General features: G+C 41.3%; 1 protein-coding gene across 24 annotated transcripts in view; it reads right to left on the bottom strand.

Annotated features, from left to right (window-relative positions):
* Positions 1 to 25,016, bottom strand: part of NRXN1 (neurexin 1) — a 730,807-nt gene that overhangs the window by 71,739 nt on the left and 634,052 nt on the right. The window lies entirely within an intron of this gene.

Below are 25,016 nucleotides of genomic sequence, written 5' to 3' on the forward strand. Positions count from 1 at the left end.
AAACTCATATAAAACCCCAACTTTACAGTGAGACAAAGGTGCTCTTTTTTTTCTGTGGCTCTTTGACTTAAGTTAATATTTTATTTTTGCTTTCACTCAAAAGCTTTTAGTCTTCTCGACCCTTTTCTCCATTTCCTTTTTTTACACAGGCTAAAAGAAGCAAAAGCAGACCAAGGAAAGAAGAAAACAAAGAGTTTACATCACTTGTGGCAAAAATGCCACTGCAGGTTAAAAATCCACTGAAAGCAGAAATATCTGGACAAATAGAAGAGGGGCCATGTTCCACATAAATATGCTTTCACATGACAACTACCATGAAGCCTCTCTGAGGTCTTTTCTCCCCTTTTCTGGCGATCGCAGAAGGGCTCACCAAGTCAGCAAACTAACTAGACTGGGCTCTCAGCCTACGTGAGCGGATTAGCACCCGGTGAACAGAGACATCCATTGGGACCAGCACGGATTTCACTGCTGGGTTGCCAGTACAGACTGGCTCAGGAGACACTTGGTCAGCACAAAGCAATAACGGCTCCTTCTATCAAAGCCCATTCAAAAAGACAGCTACTTGTGGCATTGACAGGAGCACCCCGTTTCTACATACATGGACTTACAACCTTTTTCCTGAAAGTTTCACTGCCAGTATCAGTCACCTCAGTGTTTCCAGGAAGGAAAAATTAAAGCTGTTCTTACTTCAAGAGAACAACAGAGCCATGAGGAATTAGCAGGTGCACGGATGCTGCTAAAGTTCAGTGAGAAACGGCAACTTGAGAAATGCTGTTGCTGCAGAAAAAAATACGGGGACTAGGTACTGAGGGGGAAAGATGATAACGATTAAATAGGCTGAATAAAATGGAGGAAGGATGCCGAGAGTAATCAAACAGAATTTTTCAGTAGAGGAATAAATCTAGAAGTATGCCATTAATTATGGAAAATAGAACAATTAATGAAAAATACAAAGGAAGCACATATGGAAAGATTAAGAAACGATCTGTTGTGTGGGTGAGAGTGAACACAGAGAAAGACAACAATGTCACATAGAATATGCTACTGAGGCTTTTTATGTCTTCATGTCCCTTTGCTTTTCAAACTCTTGCAAAACATTACCTCATCTCTTTGGTGGTTTGATGGTGGTGGTTTGTTTCGTTTTTTTTCATCCCTAGCGTGCAAACTCACATTTCTCATCTTTGTCTTTTCCACTGCAGACAGCAAAACTCCTATCTAGCCAGAATGCCGTCACAGAGAGACAATGTTATGCACAGCTGACTGTGTCTTCAAGTACATTTGTTTCTATTTGCTAAATACATTTTGAATGTGTTCACCCACCTCTTCATGGCAAAAGCTCAGAAAAAAATAATAATAATAAAAAACTGAAACATCGAGAAACTACTGTTTTGAAATCAGTCCCAGATATACGCACATCCCCCCACATTTCTAGAGTGGGTTTTAAGTAATTAGAGGAAAATGGATGTGCTACATATCATTTAATCAGTGGATAATGCAAAAACATCAAATATTTTCTTTGAAAGTGTTTTTTATCATCTCTGTAGCTCCTAACCCGCAATTCTTTCAAAGAAGAGAAGCTTCAGTCAATAGATTGTTTTGGCATAAAACCCCTTAACTAAATTCCTGAGTAAATTGGCTTATTTACTTACGTATATGCTTTGTAACTTACATTTTTCTCCAAATAATACATTCACACTAATAAAAAGTACTTTATTTTTAAATTGCTGCAGCTTACTTCTGCTACTGAAATTTGAAGGATGCTCTAATGAAGCCAGACCTCTTCACCATTTTAAAACAGCCTGCACCTTCAGCACTGTAAGCACCAATGTAATTACAGTTCTACTTCCCAAAAAACTGGCTTGGGGGCACTCCCCGTGCGGCAGAGTACAGTGCAAAGGACGATCCCAGCAGTATGCTCGTGATCCGAGGTCTGGCACTGAGCTACTCCAGCCTGAACCAGGATCAAATGCAAATTTCACAGCCTTCCCACTAACATCTTCAACCAAAGAACAGCCCATTTGTGATTTATGCCACCGCTTCTTTCACTGCTGAACCTCTCCCAGATGTCCTCATCACTTTAAGATGCTGCCCTTCAAATTTGCTTTATAATGTGCCTGGTGCCTTCCATAAATCAAGGCTGAACCCTGCACTTCTGTGCATTACTCCTGAAAATAACCTCACACATCTTCTGAAGTATGATCCATTCACTTGATGAAACGCTAAGATTTTTTTCCTTAATGTGTCCTGCTCAAATTCATAATTATAGCACATCCCATTAAATGTTCCATGTAATAATTAGATGATAACAACTTGATGATTTCACTGAATAAGACAGAGAAGATCTGTGTGAAATCTCCCCTTGCTGATGCACAGTCACAGGGCTGGAATCTGGGTACTCACATATAAATCCAGCAAATTCAATGAAGTTACAAAGCTACATGATACCATCAGGAGGAAATTCTAAGTAACTCTTCAGTGACAGGAGATTCAGGCACAGTCCAGAAAAAAACAGCATCTGTTGTGGGGAATTGTTGAAATGACCCAGATGTGGCTTAAATTCACATCTGCTTGGACAGGGAAAACCCTGAGCTAAGGTACCTAGAGAGCTCTGCCACCCACATTTCAAAGCAAAGTTAATTCAGGTGCCCAGAAGGTTTTGCCGAGTAGAGGAGCTCTGGACTACTTTTTTAAAAGAATGTTTTTAATTGCCCATGTTCTGTCTAAACCACATTTTTAGATGTGGGAGATCTCTATGGCTCTTGCCCTGTATCCCTGAAAGCATGCTGTGAGCTCGCATCGTTTAGCAAGTTTTAAGAGGATCTGCTTGTCATATTCTGCGGTTTACAAAAGTAACCCAAATAATACTTAAGACTCCACTTAGGAATTTAAGCAAGACTTATTTGAATGCAAATACAAAAGACAATGATGCTCCATACAGAAAAATAGCCTCTGCACTGAGGGTTGAGGGGAAGGAGGTGATTTACAAAAGACAAACTAATGCACAAATAACTTTTATGAATAAATGCCATCAAATATAGTAGTAGGGATATCCAAAGATTTTATAAACATTCTTCTAGGTGCTCAGACCTCCCTTGATATATGTACATATGCATGTCAACCCAGATAATATACTTGGGCATGGCAGGCAAAAAAGAACATAAATCACTGTCAAGACAGGCCGCTGTACTCCCTGGAAGAGTCATGGTGCTTTACTGCCTTACTGAATCCAGGTGCCATTTTTTTCCAAATGAGCTTTTGATTAGGAATTATTATGTCTCAAAGTCTTTTAACCCCAAGCGCTCATCCTTTTGACTGCCACTTCAAAACATGTGTTCTAAGTAATAAAGCAACCTCGCAGGGATTACAACCATGCAGGCATTAGCTAAATCCAACTTGAAATGAACACAAGAAGCCAATGGTATTTGTCAATCTGACTTTCTTATGAAGTCAGGCTGCGTTTTCTCTGTATATGTAGTTTTTAATCTGTTGGGCACTTACATATTTGCTATATAGAAACAAGCATTTTTTTCTTTCATTAGGCTAAAGGTTGAAAATCATCTTGAAGTACAAACAGCACCGGACAGGAAAAACACTAATGGGTATGAGAGGTCCAGAAGGTGTAACTTAGGATGAGGCTATTTTTTTCAAAGATAGAAGAAGGAATTTCTCCTAAGTGCCTGGTGCTGGAAGCTTAGCTTTTAAAAATAGACCATTAGACACAAAAATAAAATGACAACTGCTTCTGCGAGCTGCGGTCTTTCTCAGGATCAGTGTTCTGCCTGGTTTTGCCACCCTTACACATGAATACGTAATTTGCAAACAAATCAGAATCTGATGACAAAATGAGCCATACAGTTCCGACATCTAAAATTTTACAGAACCATTACCTTAACATGTCTCTCAAAACTGGAAAATACAGTGTGCAACATACACAAATCATTGAGTCACTCCAAAAATGTCGCAGGGAGAGCTTTATATAGTAGCAATCCTATGCAACCGTTCAAGAAAGGCAATCATATCTGTACTGTGCCTTATTTTCTAAGACCAAATGAAGCATAGCTTCTTTTCGTATCACTCAAATTGGCCATTTTCTTTCACACCTTCGTGTTCTACTATTTGTGTCACTGCAGCTAGAATTGCAAGATTTATTTAGGAACAATACTTTATCAATCATGAAACACCGAGCATAGTCCAATCTCACAGCACATACACTTTAAATAATGTTTGACACCTCATCTTACAGAAGGTAAGAACTGGTAGCCTGAATTAGGGACTTTAGTGGTAGCTATTAAACATTAAGAGCCCTTTTCCCTATACATTCTCATCTTTTTCATTTTCTGTTTCCTTTTCAGTGTTATTTTATTGCATTATATTATAATGGGAAGACAATCACAAGAAATCTGTTTGTGATATATTGCTCCTTCTCGTCCAAATAGAGTATGAGTGAAGCATTTCAAGTGTGTAACAATTTTCCCAAAATTCCACCACCTTTTCCTCTCAGTCAAGTGGAAAGCACAGTTTTATTTAAGTTTACTCAAAAGAACTTCCTGCTCAAATCATCCTGCTTCCATCCAATTTACTTCATGTGGAGACTAAAACTGAACCTACCTGGTCACTGTTTAAGGGATCACAAAGGATACTAGCTCTGGGCTATTTGAAGAGAAAAGAAAAACAAACCAACCTCAAAATCCCAGATGGATTTTATTTTACGTGTTCCTAAGGCCTTTTAAGCACCACTGACACAGAGGCATAAAAATGACATCTCTTTCCCAGCTGAGGGACAGGAAACTCTAACATGAGGTCTTCCCTGTGTGGGTGATTGGCAACGGAGAACACCTACGCTCCTGCACTACTTGTAGGACTGCAGATCTCGTGGCTAGCCGTTCATGTGGGTGGGCTACCGGGCAGCTTTGCTCACCTGCTGACCCAGCCGTGGCATCAGCACAGTGACAGCTTTGTTTCCAAGAGCCATCTCTTTGGTATCTCCAGAACTCCACATCTCATTACGGGTTGTGAACAAGGATGCTTTCCTTTAAGGGCAGACTTTTATTACCTATTACTAGGAAAAAGGACTCCAAGTCCTGTGTTCTGAGCAGGTAACTCTTCTTATAAATGTGGGATAAAGAGAAACTTCCGGAGAAGCAGACCCCACGACAGACATGAAATCATTCATTAGTTGGGTTTATGCACTGGGGCAGGAGCCAGCACCTAGGAGAGGTATGGTGCACAGTTATGGGTCCAATGGGGAGTAATCACGAAGGGCTAAAGAAGCAGAGAAATGAAAAGGTTTAGCAGCTGGGGACAGGAGCAAGATGGTAAGGCAAGTTGAAAGGCTCATGTTTCAGCTTTCTGCACAATTAACATGCCTCTCTGTGCACAACTGCTAATACTCTTGGGGAATGTATCTATTTTAACGTTGGTTGGCAGCCATGCTAGAGAAAAAAATTAAGAAACACTTTGGCTTTGACCCTACACTTGAATCTCATGAGTTTAACTGGTAAAGGATAAAAATTGAATGACTGTCAAGCCTCTAAACCACAGGACAGGTGTTTCTAAAAGCATCTCTGAAGCCTGACACAACCAGTTAGAAGAATAGACTTGTCAAAGAGAGGCCACAGAGACAGGAGGAATGCTTGATCCTTAAAGCAGAAATATATAGGAAAAGTCAGAGAAGGGAAATTCATAAAAAAGCCTTCACAAGTCTCTTGTGAAGTGGCTAAAACACATAAAAAGATTTTTCAATGGCAAGTTTTTCTCCCCACATGGCTAAGGAGACCGAGAACATTTCTGCTTGCTTTTTTGCCCATGTTGTTTCATTCCAGATGCCTATGCACAGGGCTACTCACATTACAGCACTGCCGTTCAGCAGAGAGTCAGAATCTGGTCCCATGTGAGCCCGAGTCTGCCTGCTTTCCAGAAAGTAGGAGTCGGAGGCGCTGGAAATCAGGCTTGAGTCCCGATCCCACTCATAACCACAGACAGGATGGTTCTTTGCTCATATCAAAGCCCTTTCAGTGTCTACAACCATTAAGAAAAATATACCTTGAACTAAGCTAGCCACATCAAAAAAGACGTTCTCAACTGCTTTTTGTCCTATAAAAGTAAGGACATCTGCTCTTCAAACAAAAACGGAAGACAAGCCCAAACCTGTCAAGGCAAAAAACCTTGGGAAGTTACTGCAGTCACCTCTGCACGTGAGCTCGCTGGGCTACACTGCCACCTGCCCCAACGGTGAGGTGTTATCGACAGGGCAAAAATTATTAGGTGGAGCTGTTCGAATGCCTGGCGTTCCTAAATACAGGTTCATTATCACTCCTCATTCTGATTATCATTCAAACGCACCCTTCTTTGATAAAATCAAGACAATTTTTGGTGGTGTCTGAAAATGATAGCCCAGCAAAATGAAATAACATAAAATATCACGTTTTGAATGATATACATACTACGCTGACAGACTTATGTTAAAGATGGAGCATCAGCAAGGTATAAACACTCAAACCCAGTACAGTACAACCACAAAAAACATTGTGCTAACCTCAAACACACCAACTGGCACACAAACTGCCTGATAGCTAATAAGATACGCGAACAGAAAATGAAGAAGTATTTAAAAGAGTATGTACAGAAAAACAGTTGCAATACTTTGCACTAAATTATGCGACTCAGCTAAATACTGGAAATGCAACGCTGTCAAACTAACACCAAAGTTGATGCTATGGGGCTGTTTTGAAGCTCAGCCATTCGGCATGAGGTATTAGAAGGAATAAATTTAGTTTTCAACTTCAATTTACAGCTTGCAGGAGCAGCTTTCCTGCAAGGGAATACGTCTCTGCCATCAACAGTGGGCCATAACGAATGCAGCCAGTTCCCTGGAACACCCATGACAGGAGAAAGATTAAATCCAATAAAATGGAAGTCACCAGAACTTGCCAATTCACAGCAATTGATTCATAATCTATTATATGAGGCAAATGATTCAGAAAGGTCTCTGTTCAGACAATGAAAGGAGTTAATATCTATAGGCTGAACGAGCATGCACAGTTTTTCTAGATTAGCAAGGATGACACATATTATTTACTGGCTTGGGCATTATTATTCTTTTGAAGCTTACATTTCTGTCCAAAGACAAGCCATAAAACAGAGCCTAGCAGAGCTGTTCAGACTCACCGTTGGTTATTAACAGATGACCTTCTCATAGGTCTTAAAATATCCTGAATATGCAAACTCCATTACAGCAGAACAGCCTCAGCCCCACAGGAGAGCAATAAAAATGACCTGGGAAGTCTTCTATTACAATAATTATTCTAGATGAAAGTACCAGCCATTTCCAAAGTTTAGGTTTATTAGTGTATCAATATAATGTTATAGTGACACTCACTTGGAACCATTGTTCTAGTCTTTTCTAGCACATACATATCTGGCCAGTTTTCATTGTAAGACCTTCAGGTTTTATGCTAACTGGCGTTATTCTCTTAAACCCCAGCCTTTGCAATTGCATATATCATAATCTCATTTCAATTTTTAGAAAGCTGAATTTCTAGCGCTCTGGTCTGCAAAGTAAAACCTGACGGTGTGAACTTTAAGTTGCAAGATTTTAAAAAAAAAATAAATCATTATGGCAATGCTACAAGGATTGCACCTAGTTTTTAATAGCATTTATCTTGAAGTACTTCTCATATTATTTATGTTTTGGTTGCATCACCTAACAAGATAGGGACTTGCTGTAGATGAAGAACCAGGAGTAAATCAATGCCTGGACTGCTGATGGGTGGAGAAGGGCTGATGTTTTGGTCCTTTTGTGGAAACAACAGGGAACATCCTTGCTGCTGCAACCGCAGGAGTCAGCACCAGGCTGAATGACAGCTTTGGGTCTGGGCCACTGCAGGACAACAGGGAACAAGAGTTGTTTTCAGCACTCAAACAGAATTTTAAACTCCAAACACATCCTGCCCTGCTTTTCATCTGCGGAACTCTCCTTGTATTAGTAAAAACATCAGCAGAAGCCAGGAAGAGCTATGGGGTCTGTGGGATTCTTCCCTCCCACTGCCTAACCCTTTGTCGTTTGGTTTCCCCAAAGCCAAGGGCTTCAGACCTGGGCAGATAAGGACGGGAGTACATGGAGCAATTCCAGATGCTGTGGTTCAGTGTAAACATATCAATCCTGATAGGCCATTCTTGATGCATCATAACAACAGCTGTTGAGTACAATAAATCCTGATTAATATGAATTGTATTTTCCATTTACTGAACAAGAAAAACTGTAAATGTGAACCAAGAGGCTGGAATCGCATGGAACATAATTACCTAGCCAAAACGCTACCAAGACAAGGGAAAAACAGCCTCCAAAGCACGCTGTGACCTTTCAGTGAGATGCTACCCAGTCAATTATATGGCTGCCATGGAACTCAGGACTCTCCAGTGAGGCTGATGGCACACGACCTTAACAGTGAGGGGCCATCTGACATTAAAAAAAAAAAGAAAAAAGAGCTGGAGGATAGTAAAGGGGAACATCATCACAGCGTGTACTAGTGGAGCAGAAAAAAAAGAAAAAAAAAAAAAAGCAAAAATCTCACAGAAACAATGCTGATTGACAGAGGAGGAAGAATAATATATAATAATAATATAATAATAATAATAATAATAATAATATTATAAGAGAAAAACAAGTAAGTTGCAATAGAGAAAGAGACTGAAAGTCAAAGGCCATGTCCATGCCAAGACAAACCACGGCTTTGACACGGCTGCAGTTTATTCAAGGAGCCCAGCAATGTAACGGCTCTGCACTTGATCCCTATTTCTGGACTCACAGCCCTTTCACAGGTTCATTTCCTCTGTTATCAACATCACCCACCATACGTCCACCCCATCTGTATTATCTGGAGCAGTGACCGAGGAACCCGAAGCCGTGCCCGCCGAGCCAGCTGCCGTGCGGCTCAGCAAAGGCACCACCACCGCGTGCACCGGGCAGGATGCAAGCTGCCCCTGCTGTCCTGGGGAGGGTCCCGGCGACTCCGAAGCTACACACAAAAGGCCTGAAAACCTTATTTTGGTGAACTCTTACCTTCTTCGTAACGCCCTTTGAAAACATGCCCGTGCCAGTCGCAAGGCTGGAGCCGCTAGATCACCTCGTGTGCCAGATGTTCACCATTGAACACCAGTGTTCTGCTTAAACGGTCTTCTAACAAACGAAGCCCACATCGGCTCCAACATTTACAGCTTACTTTATGCAGGCAGACCTTGGAAAGAGGCTTGTTTTCAAAATCTGTAGGCAAATCTGAACAGGCAATGATTAGAAATGTGGTTTTAGAGTCTTTGGAGAGCTAGATCAGACCCTTGGCTGGGAACGTGAACAACAGATGATGCCAGAGGGGGGAAAATGAAACTATGGGTGGATTTACTGTATGTAGCTTGATACAGTGAAAGCAGGTGCAGTGACACGTCTTCATTATTACTTAATCTTCCCATCTCATAGATATGGGGATTGGGACAACGATGGGGATTGGAACTGTGGTGCGGAATACTGAACTGAGATAATCTAATTTACTTTAGTCTCTGCATCTGTATTCAAACTCAGCTGTTCATGAAGCAACACAAGAAAATACATTTTGCCCCTTTTTTTAAGCCATTTTTTGGCTGTTTCAATTATTTAGCTAAACTTCTCAATGAAAATAAATGCCAAAACAGCTTTGCGGAAACCTCCCTCTCAAAAAAACACCGAGCACAAAAATGTGAAGAAATGCAGAAACATGAAACACTTGTTTCATTCCAAGCATGCACTGACTGCATATAAATTAATCATACAACATAAGAAGGGAAGAGCAAATTTCCCTGAGATATAATTGTGTCATATATCACAAAACAGATTCAGGGCATAACGTGGTGGAACGGAGTGTAAGTGACAGCAAAGGTGTGGCGCGGTGGCAAATGCATTTATGATCTTAAGAAAAAATAATACATTTTTAAAAAAATATCAAGATTTGTTGATAATTACCTCTGAAGAAAGAAAAAAAATAACTGCAGGACTTAAAAGCACCTGCTGCCAGCCAGTCTCTGCTGCAGCACCAATACTGTCCTCTTATGATGAGGGAGGGGATGCTACTTTTCTTCTCACAGACAAAATACTGTGGCACGATGATGCTACAATGTAAGAAGTAATGCAAGGAGGGGATGTGATAATCAGGAGGACATGGAATAAGATGAAGATTTAATGAAAAGTCTTCAGGTAATTTACAGAAAACAAAATCTGTTCTTTCGTAATGCCAGATCAGTATTTCTGACCATTTAAATCACAAGAGACTGCTTCAGATTTTAGTAGAACGGAGCCCTTGAAAAGAATGTCAAAGAAAGGGACGTCAAGAGTGACAAACATCTGTCACAGAGAGTCTTGTAGACAAAGCAGGATCTCAGGACATCTTCATGCACCATTCAATTTTCAAAGAAAAGATCACAAACTGCATCCAGCCTCTGCAAAAGTCCACTAGAGGAAAGGAACAGATTACTTTGCCCTCATTTACCTCTAGCTACACAGGGGCCAGGCAGGATTTTGTTCATGAATGGCACCCATTATTCTCTTCCCACAGGAAAAAAATTAAAAAATAACAATTCTTAACCCAAGTGGATAAATTGCCAGGACCAGCTGCTGCTCCCCACATCTTTTTTGCTGGGGATGTCTTCTACAAGACACCACTCACGCCCTCCGCTTGCAAACCATGCTGTGATAAGGAAGGCTGTGCAAACCCAGGCGCACAGAGGTTACAGCCAGTGTTAGTAACATGCATGTTATAAGCAGCCCCTTCTCTCATGGTCTTGTGGAATCTCTTTAAGGGAGGCAGGCTTCCTGGACACAAAATTTCTAGATTGCAGCCTGAGGTTCTCTTTTTTCCCACCTACAGGTTCATGTATAAGTTTCTCTTTGGAGAAAGCTTCGTAAATATTTAGTACCCAATGATTTGACATCAAAAGATTGACTAAGGAATTGCTGTAGTAAGTCTTTATAAGGTTTTTGGAGAGAGGAATGTTCCTCCATTAGGTTTTTAACCTCCAGTGTTTGAAAAGTGAAGGCTTTTGATTAATTTGTGAAGACAATTCTAGATATACAGCTGTGCAACAGAGGGAAAAAAAAACCCCAAAACAAAAAAAACCCATAACAAAACCACCTTACTCTGAGCTTGGAGTTCTTAAAATAACACTGGAGTTTGGTAGAACTTCTGAGTTAAAAAAAAACAAACACAAACACACAAAAAAACCCAAAAACAGAAACAAAAAGAAGATCGTGGTCTCAGTCAAATGCAACTGAAGGCAGGGGTTCCTTTGTGTAAAGGAAACAAGGCACTGGCGTGCCAGCCAGTTTGCATTTTGCACTTGCATTTCCTCAAATCTCAGAGCTACTCTCCCGCACAGCAGGCAGTTAGCTCGCCCTAATTACTGCCAGGGAGGCCCAGATGCTTTTGTCAGTTCTTCAAGCATGGAAAAAGATTACCAGCAGACAAGCCAGCCACAGGATCAAGGATGGCTCCTAACAGGAGACTTGTAAAAAATCCACTAATACTTATGTTCTCTGCTGAACGGAACAAATCTAAACACCTTACAAATCTGAGATCAAGCCTGGCTATGCATATACAGGATTATCTTCCATGCTGAAGAGACACATATAAATGCAGTCAATTAAAGAGAGAGTTATCATAATGAGACCCTTTTTCACGTAATTTGGCGCGATGCAAAGCGCTGCCTTAAGCCGGCACAAGGAGGCTGAAGGCAATGGCTGCGGCAGAAAGACGGGGGGTCCAGCATCGCTGGCAGCCAGCGGCGGGTCTGTCCTCTCCCCAGCTCTGGCAGCGGCCAAAGGATGCTGCGGCTTACCTACACGGATGCTCTGAATGAAGTAAAAGCAATTACTATTTTCCACGTTTTGAAATTACATGGAGAGGATCCTCCATTCTCTTGCAAATTGAATTTCACAGGCCTTCAAAGCAATTTGGCTTAAGCTTGAGGAATAGACTCAGCGGCAGCTCTTTATCTGAGGGGGGGGAGGGGGGGCGCGGTGACTGTTATCACTGATTTCAGCAGCTGGTTGAAGCCAGCACAAATCCCCTGTCACCATACAAAATACAATTACCTCCCCCCTCCCCGTCGTGGGAGAAGAAAAAAACTTGATTGAAAATTAGGACTGCAACTTAACCTGAAAGAGTTTATGTTCAGCTATACGATTTAATAAAAAAATAAATAAAATTACACACCTATTTAAGGCAGCTCAGGGCTGTGTGTGCTGTAAATCTGTAACCATTTACTGACTTGTTTTATACGGTGAAACTGGCCTGTGTCAAATGCAGCTTTGTGTGTCAACTACGAAGGTGACCTGAGGAGAGCTGAGCCCTCCTGTGCCCCGTCTCTGCTCCTTGCTGGTGGTGAACAAGTCACTTTGGCTTCTGTGTCTCTGCAGAACACACAGAGCCATCCCATCTCCTCAGCAAAAGCCAACGAGGCACACTGCTGGGAGAGGATGTGTTAAAAGTCATATATTAGTATTATTGCCATTACTTTGTTAGGAGTGCGGCATTTTGATGGGAAAAAAAAATTAGAAGATTTGGAGGGAGGATCCTTTTTGTTTCCACAAAAGCTCCTTTAATGGTTAGGGCACAGCTCCGCGGCAGCGTGCCCACCTGTGACACCCTTCACCCACCCCCCAAGCAGGGCACAGGGTTCCTGCTAGCCCTGTGCCACATCCGCGAGCCCTGTGCGAGCTTCAAGCAAGCCAGGACATCCACGGTGGCACCAGGCGCCTCTGTGCAGAGTCCCACACGCCTCCAGGCAACGTTCACGTACTGACAACATCCATCTAAAAACTGGTCAGCAAATTAAACGCATTGCCTGGCACGACAGGATAGTATTTGGGGGACAGAGAGCCTTATCCCAGTACAAATCTATTGCTCTTAATGTGTCTTGTTTAAATGGACGTTCACTTTGGACGCAGACCTCTGATCGTTTGCATATGCCATAGCACAGAGTTTGCAGTTAAGGGGGCTGGCTGCACACCCCGGAGGCTGGTTGCCACCTCGCACGGTGTTCAGTTGCCATTCCCAGCTCGATAGCACCTGCTTTCATTTTTCCTACACAGATCGAGCTGTCTTGGTGGGGGCAGTGGTGGCAGCGTTACGTTAAATCTGCACACGTACCTTTGTTTAAAGCTTTTCTTGCTCTTCCAGTCACAACAGTTCCCCTAATCTTTGGTGCTGTCACCCTTAACTTTTAACTACCTCTTTGATGCTTCAAACTTACCATTTGGCTTGTTGCAGATTTAGAGATGAAGAAATAGGGTGATGAGTGTCTCTTCAAAACACAGGCTGCCTCCGAGGGAGGACGTAGAAACAATTTTGTCATTTACATTCTTGTCTCGGCTACACCAGTGCCCATAGCTGAAGTCAACAGAGTTGCATCACGGCGACCGAGAATTTGGCTCAGTGTATGAAGTTATTCAACAGTTTTGTTTATTTAGCCAAAGTCAAGGATTTGCTACCCTTTCTGTCCATTTTGGCTGCAGGATAATACACATTTCTGATCCACCTCTCACAGCATATTCATGCGTAATTGAAATTAAATTTTAAGAATCAGCTCTTTGGCCACTTTCAGTTGTACTACTGTTTTTTTTTTGTTCTTCAAAAAACACCTCCTCTCAAAGAAACAAAAAGGTGGGAGCTCTGAAAGTACTAAGAAACTTGCCAGCACAGCCCAGGGAATTTGCCACAGAAGTTCATCCTCTCCAGCCTGCGAGTTATCCTTTTCTCTTGGTCAACAGCAGCTGCAAGTTATGCTGCGCCATGTCTGCTTGTCACCCCGCGTGCCTTCAGCGGGGGTCTTCGCTCCAGTCCCCAGAGTGCAAGTGAAACCCCCACTGCTTTAGCATTGAAGGAGAGCTCTGCTGCCTGCCTTGGCAGAAAGGACTCGTCCAAGTAGCAGAATCAGCCACATTTATCCCAGCTCTTCCTCAAAACTCTTGGAGAGACTCATGAAAGTTTGTGCTGGGAAAAGTTATACCAGAATTTATTTTTTACCAACATATCACATAAGACGGGCAGATCTGAGGTTTACTTTTCTCCACAGTTGGGTGTATTCAGGCCTTATGTGCTAGCACACCCTAACTTCTCCGCTTCACTTGGACTGTTAGAGCTATGGGATATTCTAAGAAGACTGATTTATCCTAACCAACTTCTCAAAACATGCTCATTGTCCAGAACATCATCTTTATAAAGAATGGCCTTGCAGCCCTTAAATACCTTCTATTCCATATCTGGCAGATCACTTGTCTCCCACGGGAAGCTACCCAGGGCCTCTTGTGGCAAAGATGGCAGCAGAGTACGTAGGAAAACAATCCGTCATTAGCGTGTACTTTTAACCACCAGCACTGTGGTACAGCAAGTGGAAAAAACGTGAGAGCCCATAAAGTAATGAGCCATCTCCTCTGCAGATCACCAGTAAATGCTCTGCTGGTCACAAAGATCCATAATTAAGAGAATGTTGGCATTAATGATTAATGAGCTATTTGAAATGAGCAAATCAGATTGCACTTTTCATGCCCTACCGCCTGTGGGTGAGGTTTTGTAGAATATAATTCACAGGCACCTAACCTGGACAGAAATAAAACAATTCAATCCTTTCAACTGCTTGTTACAAAATAGTGGCTCAGATATCAGAATCACACCTTGTGTCACACCTTAATTAGAAAAATGGAAGAAAAGAGAACTCCTCCTTGTGTAGAGAACAAATGAGAACCGAGTCAGGTTCTACCATTAGTTTAGTCCTGGGCTAAGATGGCACCAGACGGGCAGCATTATTTCTAATTTCATTGCCCATTCAAGGAAAAAATTGAAGATCACATGTTGAAATCCCTTCCAATTCTAGAATTTACTTAAGCATATGTTTAGAGAAAACACATACATTTCAATGCTATCTTGAATTAGAATTCTTCCGTGTACTCAGGCCCACATGTATCATCTGAAAAAAAATCTTATATGCCTTATTCATCAGCAATAGATTTTATAGAATTTCCTTTTACACTACTGAAAGAAAACATGGCATTTTCAACTATTACAGCGAATACTCGGACAATGCAGCACTACAGCTCTATCTTACTGTTAGAATTTGTAAACAAAATCACGCTCACACTGTGACTTTCACCCATGCCACTGAATTTTTCTCTTCTTTGACCAAGGAGGAGGTGAGGGAATGCCAACAGAGCTTTACTCTAACTTCTTATTTTCTTCTGTGGGCATACAGACCCTCCTCGGTACATCAGTGAAATGCCTGAATGCAGTTTCTTCAATGTTTCTCAATATATGTATTTTTTTTATCTTGGCCCCATCTACCTAGGTCATACGGGTACAGCTTCTTACTGATGAACTTGCCTTGCGAAAAGGAAAACCTGCCTTTTGGTTTGTTTTGCTAGATAGCCGATCAGCATGAGCAACGTCTGAAAATAATTCTGGGGAAACTCCTTAAACCCCAACCATGAATTGAAATACGAGCATCTATATTCAGAAAAGCAGAAAACAAAAGAAGCAGCCATTTTTTCATATAAATAATAACCATGTTATCATAATAAATATTATATATTTATATATATATAAAAATACAATACCCCCCCCCCCCCCTAAATAAATAATAACCGTGTTATCAAAATGGCCGTACTCGGTTAGTCTACAGGTTCACCTAGCCTGGTAATCTTTCCTTGTGATGGTTAATAGAGGACGCCTTGGGCAGAGCACAGGGATACAGCAAGCAGAAGCTAATACCTTCCTAGAATACCCTCCTAATCTTCAACAAGTCACGGCTCAGACTTCCCATCTGACAGATCCAAGACTTTTCATATATTACCAACAAAGAGGAATAAACTTTACATAAGATAAATACTATGCTTTGATGTTGAGAGTAACTGTTGATGAATAGAATATGTGAAAATAATGTGAAAAAACCACGTACGCATGACATTAGCTCTCCTGTTCACTGTTACCAGAAGACATTTACCCCCTGAGCTTCACCAGCATCCCTGAAACAGGGCTATTGTCCTCACCACCACCAGCATCCTGCAGTTTGGAGGTGGTGAGGTCTTGTTGGGTGACCTAGCTCCTTTCACCACCAACCCAGGACTGAAGAGGGAAAACCACAATACACCTCTCCCGATGTTCAATACCAAGTCATAATCACCCCTTGTTGCTTCTTAAACGTTGGTGAAACTTACGCCTACTAAGATTAACCACGTTACTCAGTTCTCGTCATTATCATTTTAATATTGCACTAGGAAGAAAATGAAACTGCCATATGGTGGAATTAACATGTCAGACATCTGTTAACTCCCTCTTATGGAAAAACAAAGCACTTTAATATATTTACAGAGTAAGCAAGCTGATAGCTACTTGTAATCGATGAAGATATTAAATTAAGTCTTTTGCTCCACATTGTAGGATGTTCTTTAGAGGCTTACCTCTAAAGACTTACCTGTATAACACTGAAAAAATAGAGAATGGCCTCTATTTCTGTGGGGACTGATAGCACTAGAAAAACTACTGCAAAAGTTTAAATGCCAAGGTCAGTTAGAATTACAGAGGAGGCACTGCCACAACTGATTTGCAAATTGAAAACACTGGGCTGATCTCAGCCGTTTATGTCTATTTATGTCTAATTTATGTCAGATTTATGTCTAATTAGATTAATACAATACTTTGAAAACATTTTTTTAAACACAGATCTGGTTTGAAATTTCATTTTGAATCTTTTTTTTCCCAAATTTGCCTGAACTTAACAATAAAGAATAAAAAAAGAGAAAGAAACAGAAATAGCTTTGAACAAAATATTTTCTTTTGTTCTTGTTATGTTGCTGATAAAAATGGAAAACCTGTTTTGGGTCATACCAAATGATTCTTCCAGCAATCATTTCATTGAAGAAAACAATAATCACAACCTGACCCTGCCACTTGTGTGTATGATTTTAACCATGATCGCCATTTCATACGGAAAAACGTGACAACTGCCTTTATGTCTCATTTAATTGTAATATGGCTGTTTGGATTACTCTAGAAAAGAAGTTTTTTACACTATTCCTGTACACAGTGATTCAAGCCACCCAGCACCTACCTCAGGGAGAGGATATGTTAATGTTAATGACAATATCAGGGAAATATTTTAAATGTTCACGTTATCGGAGCTGCAACTGGAGATCACTATAAAAGTGTAACTAAAGAAATATGTTTATACACTCAAATACATAAGCAAATATTTGTAATTTTTAGGAGGCAACACACATCTAGCTACTACTGCTATCCTACACTATGGCATGATATACGAAGGTATTGATAATGCTTCTCCATGGATTAAATCAGTTAATTAGGAAGTCCATCACACCTAGAGAAAATGTATTCAGACTGTCATATCTATGCCTCTGAGAGCCTGGAATTAAACAACTAAGTCTTAGTATTAATGTAAGGAATTATCAGCTTTACTGAACACATTTGGTCTAGATGGATCCCCCCGAAGGATTCAGTAAACCTCCTGACAATGTCAGTGCAGTCGTGGCCTCATGAAACGTGAAGGCTGGATCTACACTTGTTTTCCCAAAATATGACCAGAGATAGAAAGAAAGAAGGGGGAGTATTTTCTTAGGACTTTATGCTTATTAACACCAACACACTTGAGAAAGTCATGAGAGAATCCTGATAGGAAAAGCAAATGATCAACTCTGGGATCTACAGGTCAGTGGAGACACCTATGGCTACATGGACATCAGAATCTCACTCGTGCTGTTCCTGGCTTTATCACAGCATCTGCTCAGCATGGGTACTAATGCCCTGCTTTGAAAACCTGAAAATAATATGCAAGTGTCATTTAAGGTATGTCTAAGGCTACCGATTCTGACCTCATCTTTTTTTTTTTTTTTTTTAAGCATGAAAATGTCAGAATCAATGTGTTCTCTATATTTATAGTGTTATGCTGGGGGCTGAGCAAAACCTTGTGCGAGCTGATGAGCATTTCAAAAACCCTGTCAACCTCTTCAGTCCTTCTTCTTGAAGTATCCACCCACAAAATCCCAGACATTTAGTACGTGGCTAGATTCAAGGCTGTCGCAAAATAATACAGTACATTATACCCCCGCGTGTTTTGTTCCCCGTGCGAGCCTTTTTCCTTCCCGGACCTGAGGGTATGCAGCTCCACGCCATCTCTTTGCACGGGCTTCCTCCCACATCAGCTCTTCTCTTTCCAGAACCGCTTCTGATTTACCTGCTACACATTCCCCTAAAACCTGGTACTTCTGTGTTTCTAGAGACAGACATAATCCTTAACAATCTATCCGAACACATCAAAGCCGTTAATGGATTTCATCCTCATCCCATCGCCACCTCACAGCAGGAGGCACTCCGTTATTTATTAATGGAGATGAACTGGAGGAAGATGGTATCATTTCCCCCAGGTCTTGACACAAACCCTGGCCTCTGATTTTTGTTTAATTGGTCAGTATATTGTCTTATCCTCCAGAGTGGATTTTAAGGAAATGGTTCCTATTTCTCAGTCCATGTTTCCATGCACTTCTAGGAGCAAGGGGGTATAGTTAGATCCACGGGATAACTTCAGTTCTCCTCTTCATCAACAAAGATGTCTCTGCCCTTGGGAGAAACTGGCAAGTCTCATCGTTTTCTTCCTGAAGTCACTTCACTGTCACTGTCCACTTCTGAACTAAAAAAATCCCAATCTAAAAACTTCATCTGGCTTTTATAAGTTTGTGTGTGTATATACTTATATATATGCTCACAAAACACAACTGCAAAAGAGGGACATTTCAACACAGAGCAGTTAAAATAAAGGAAAAGTATGCAAAGAAATAATACACTGCCTGCATTCAAAATTAATTGTAACAGAATTGCAAGTCTCCTAGGTAAAGAGCTTGGAGACATAACTATTAGAAAGTATCTAAGTCTGAAGCAATGTCTGTATCGAAACAAAACGTAAGCACCAGATCAATTCAGATCAATTGCAGACTACCAAATGGAGCCAAATACTTAAAGACAACTTTAGCTAACGGATTAAATTAAACAAATTATAAAAAAGTATTGATTTGTTCAAGACAGACATCAGATTTTGGTACTACCCAGAGAAAAGGAAAAAAAAAGGAAAGGCAAATGTGTTTTGAATAAACCTTCCATACTAACTTATTAACTGAACATAATCCCAAGAATTATTTCATTACAGAAGGTGATGTGCAGTCTATGAAACTGGCGTGCCTGTGAGTGGAGCTTTGCTCTTAATAACAGTAAGTGAGCAGCAAGGTTTTGCACACTACTGTCACTGCCAAGTTTAGAGGAAACCTCCAGTATATGCTACGGCTGTATCACCTACATTTTGAAACGTTCTGATACACACCTGAGGTTCAACGAAACGTCAGACCACATACTGTGGTAGACGGGTCTTTGCCAGCCATATGTAAAAGCACACCGAACACTACAACCTGTAGTAATTAACCTTAGCGGCTCTCAGGCACATACTGCACGAAAACTACTGCAGTTGCTGCTCGCTGCGGCAGCAGGGCTGGTGCTTTGCTGTGATGTGCATCAGAGAGGAGAGCTGCACCCCAAGTCAAACTGCTTTCCTCTCCCCTCTTGCACATAATCATAGGAATCGACAAGCAATTACATAGGAATTGTACACTAAAGTGAAGGCATAGAATGTGTTATTTTGTGCTTTCTGAAAGGAAATGGCGTGAGCCGAGTATGTAAAACACACAGCACTTCAGTTGGAAATTCACCAAAGGAAACGGTGAAGGAGATCTTCAGGCTTCCCGCAGCTCCGGCAAGCGGTAAGGGTGCTGGAAGACCATCGCTTTCCCTTCCCAGGAGAACAGCGGCTCTCGGATACGGTGCGAGGGTTCCTATCCTGCAAGCCCACACCAGACCAGCGCCCTCTGTAACCCCCAGGCCTGCTGAGCCAGCCCAAACGCCGAAAAGCACCTCACAGCCCCGTGACCATACGGTTATGGGTCACCTGCTCTGCAACAGCTTCTTGTTCCACCTGGGCAAGACGATCCTCGTTCCGTACAACCCGGGGGCAGCGATGTCTGTTTAGCGTGCTGAGGGGCGCCAAGGGGAGCGGCGGGCGGACGCAGAGCACCCGGCAGAACTAAGCACCGCTGCGTGCGAGGGGACCCCTCCTGCCAAAGCGGTTGGAAGAAGGAGCCCATGAGCACTAGGGAAAGATTTCTCCAACAAAAATCACTGGCTCAGTCTGGGTGTGACTTTGCTTAGCAACCGTAAGTACCGTGTCCTGTATCACGCAAAAGGTTGTTTTAGTAATACTATGGTGCTAACGGGACATGAGCAATGTATCAGGAAAAAAAGAAAAGCAGCGTGCTATGGAAAAACCACTGGTATCAATATTATGTTTGCTTTACTTCACCATATTGAAAATTGTAATGAGTCAGGATTTGAGACTAGATAACACCAATCTGGGTTACACACACACACCCCACTCACCCCCAATAAAGTTAACTTTGTAATAAACGAGCTTGGTCATTTGAACATGAAAGAATGACAAAATCGAAGCTGCAAGAGGCCTCAGATCCTTTTTTCCCAAATTGAACTTAAGAACAAATTCTGGTTTGCAACCAATTAATCAACAATTTAGACAAGTGTCTTGACGTTCTTTGGATACTAACCATGTTGTAATTTAATTTACAAACACTTTTTACCTTTCCCTGTGCATACACACTGCAGGGGGTATTTTCAAAGCAGTGCTCCAGGTTTTAGCCATATCCCGCTGGCTGGCTGGAAACTGCGTGGTTTGGCTTCCTTTTTTGAGGGGCTGGAACCCCACCCCACCAGGATGGTGCCTCCTGAAGCTGATCTGCAGCAGAGCTAAAGAGAAAGCAGCCCAGGCAGAAGTCGGTTTTCTCTGGATTGTACAGTGCAGGAGACACGGAGCATCACTGCTGGTCACGTCCAGGCATTTTTCCACCTGGACTTTCCCAAGCAGCTGGTGAAGATTTGCCTTCGGTGGCCCAGAGTGCTACAAACCTGGATAAACCCGTCCTCTAACAAATGCTAAGAACGACTCACAGCGAGTCTTATCCTCTAAGCTTGATGCAAAGCCCTGGTTTCAGAGGCAAAATTCTCTGTAAACTACAAAGCTATTGACGATCGCTATTATTTAGGAGTTCAATAGCAAGGCTACATGCACAAAAGCGTGTATGTCTTAAGTAGCTGACGTACACATTAAGGCCACTCTGTTAGAGTATCTCTAGAGATAAATGCCTTAGGATAAGATTTTCAAAAACATTGAAGTAATATAGAAACACTGATGAATTTGAGGGAACTTTTAAAAACCTTACCCTAAGCACACATTCCCTTTGATTTTCTTTTTAGTCCTTGCTTTTTAAACACAAACCAGAGGAAAACATGGCTCTGCGATACACAGCAGATCAGGATGGGCAGCAGAACTCACGCAATTTAACTTCTCTGGCAGCTTAATGTCCTCGAAATCTTTATGCCAAAGAGATATTTGAATTGTTTAAGGGATTCAGTATTTATTAAGAGGGACAGACAGACAACCATGCAATCACATAAGTCATACTTGGAAGCAACAAACCAATGAGCCAACCCAACACACAAAAGTGCAGAACGCTGCTTGTCTACAGCCCCCGTATTTGTATCACTTCAGTGCTCCAGTAGAAGAACCTGTATTCAATATGCAAATTCTTTGCAGAAGAATGGGAAAGTCAGGTGGGATCAGGTAGAAAATACTAAAACATAGGTAGAGAATTTTAGTGTTCACTGTATCCTATTTCAATTTTTCTGAGATTCTACTTGAGCATCGGTATTAACTAACAATTATGTTTTAAAAGAAAATTTAAAAGAAAAGAAAATAATTCTGTTTTAAAAGAATTAACTGAATTTTAAAAATCACTAGAAGAAACTAAAAATGCATGGTATGATATTTTAAACAGACAAATAAACAAAAAGGGCAAAACAAGGGCATAGGTTTCATGCACCTAGCTATTTTTTCATCTACCTGCAATTAAAACACAAGCACTTCCACAATTACATTGGCGTTGACATCCTACCGCAAATGAGATTTGTCCTTAACACTTGAATTCCCCAGGTCCTGTCACCCAGTGAGTGTGTATGGGCACCGAGCGCGGTGGCGCTGGAAGCTGCAGGATTCACTTTACACTAGTGAGCATCTGTTGAGTCAAATCCTTGTGATTTACCAGACCCCGGAGGAAGAGCCTTGCCTGCTGGGGCCGATGAACTACAGACTGGCTGTGACAGTGCAGAGGAAGAAGTGGCAGCAGCGCAAAGGCATGGAAAGAACATGAGCCCTGACTATAAGAACAGGCATTGCAAACCATACAGTGGCTAATCTCAAACCGGGATGGGTGGAAAACACTCTTCCTCCTGTCAGCGACGTTGATTTAATGATTAGTGTGTCTCCATAAATTATTTTCACATTTACCATCCTGTGTAAAGGTCATGTACTGAACAACCATTCTTAAAATTGAACTCTTTCCATGGAAAACACCTTTTTCAAATGTTTGGGTTTATTTGGCAGGTATAGATGAACCAAGGCTGTCATTGTCCCTGCTGCTGTGAATACCATTTAAATCCGCTGCTTCATGTAAAGCAACACACCTTTCACCTGATGTATGCCCTCCAAGGCACTGACCAAATTTCAGCTCATCAATTTAATATGAAGTCAATTTAATTCTGCTTGACCAAAAATCAGTGCCTATTGTTCCAAAACATGCAATCATCTCACAGTATATTGCAATTGCTGGTTAAGCGGCTTAGTGTTATAGATAAGAGCCCACTCTGATAAGAACAAAGAGGACTGCCAGGATCCTTTATGAAAAATAAAAAAAAAAGCTATTTTGCACACAACTTTCAGAAACGGTTCCCAGCGCATGAGGGCAGAGGCTGCTCTGCGCCTGGGCTGTCATAATCAAATCCTTAGAAATGGATGGGGAATGAGCATATTATTTTTGATTTACTATCTCTTCATTTATGATTTCCAGTTAATACAGATCCACAAAACCATGCCAAAGAGATATAAAGGCCTGATTTTGCTATCCTAATTCAAGCAAAACCCCTACTCAAAGTTCTTTTGAAGCCTTTCCACTTCTGCTAGCTCTTGCAATTTTTATTGCAAGCCTTGCAGTACTTCATGCTTTGCTTAACATTCTGGCTCCTGGAGTTACACGACGTGTGGATCTCCTTTATTTTCAATGTTAAAAGAAGTTTATCACCCTCATGATTGACTAGAAAACCTTGCAAATGAGACTTTTTTTAAAAAACGTCAAAAATAAAAGAGAGAAAGAAGAAAGAATGTAACTATTATTTTGCTGAATAACTTAATAAAAGAGGATGATATTCTTGGAACAAATTCATGATTTCTGAGCCCCAGTGCATATTTAAGGCTCCCCAAAAGAAGTAAGCAACATATAGCTGCATATTTTCACTTAACAGAAGTCCTGTTCTTGTAAAACTTAAGGTTGGGGATTTCTTTTCAAGCTCATAAAGGTATGCAGAACTTTGAGCCTCCTCCTGTCCAGCGTGGGGGCAGCCAAGGAGCTCTCCTGCAGTCCTCAGCTCCTGTGCCACTGGCCTAGGTTCCTCTAAGTGTCAACAGCAAAGTGGGAAGCAAAGTAGATAAAAGCTCTCATCGACCACCCAGCTGATGGCGATTTTGCACCAGCTGCTCAAGTGGGACAAACTGGGCAGCCCAGTCCTTAAACTGCCTACTCCAGAGTCTGCTGTAAGCTATACGGTGACCCTAGGGGACAGCTGCAGTGCAGGGGGTGCTATCTGAAGAGCAAATAGATCAAAAACCAGGCAGTAAATTATCCTTCCTATGATGGATGCAAATCCACATGTTGCTTGTTAACATTGAGTGCAATGCTTTCTTTATTTCCCTCTTCCTCCCACCTCCTAATTTCCTCTTTATTTTTTTTTCCCCTTCTCCTTACCTGATACCTTTTGTTTATTCTGTAAGCTATTTGAGGCAGGGGCTGTCACTTCCTATGTGTTTACGCAGTGCCTTGCATGAAGGCTGACAGCTCTAGATGCCCTTATAATCAAAGGGGTGGAGTGGTGGGGGGTGGGATTTTTAAGGCACTAAGGAAAATGAGGCATTCACCTACCATTGACGTTCAATAGGCTTCGAGTACCTTTCTCCCCTTTGAAAAATCTACATCTCCAAGTATAATAATTAAGATGTCTGTCATCAGCAAAACACCCATTGTTAAAATATGACACAGCCTCCAAGTAGGGAAAACCTTCAGTTAGAGCAGAGTCACTAACAAAAAGCACCTTTTTTTCACGAAGCACCAAGACCTCATTTGTCTAAAATCGTGCACCACAGTACTCAACATACTTTCTGGAAGTATCATGTCTATCTTGTATGATATATTGCATTAGTTAGATATATGCTGAGAAGCACATACACCATCAATTTAAGCACTAACATTGTAGGTTTTTAAAAAGAACATTTCCTATAAATAGAGACTGAAATGATCTTCTTTAAGTATTGTATTCTTTAATTGAATTCAATACCTCTGCAAATGGAGCAAACAATCTCCGACTGATTAGATCATTTGCTTCTATTCTATTTCAGACATGCACTGGTTTGCAGTAATGTAAGGTTTTTTCATTAGCAATTGCTGTTCAGCTACATGTTTTCTTCAGTAACCTAATTAATGCTAGGAAGGTAACTTTTCTTCTTGTGCATTACAGTATGTCAATGTAGTTGACACTCTTGCAGAGGTTATATATAAATAACAATAAGAAAAAAATGTAAAGGGCAAAAATGAAAGGGAATGCAGAAATTAGCAGTAGATTTTGCATGAGGTAGTGAGTGCCTTCATCTCCCTGTGACACCAAGATGGAAAGTGACTACTTAGCACCCTGAAGGACAGACCTGTGGGAGTCTTATGGGTCACCAGCATCGAAATTACTGCATGCAAGTAGAATAAGAAAATGTGTATTAAT

This window comes from Falco cherrug, chromosome 13, assembly GCF_023634085.1.
Source record: "Falco cherrug isolate bFalChe1 chromosome 13, bFalChe1.pri, whole genome shotgun sequence".
Lineage (NCBI taxonomy): Eukaryota > Metazoa > Chordata > Aves > Falconiformes > Falconidae > Falco > Falco cherrug.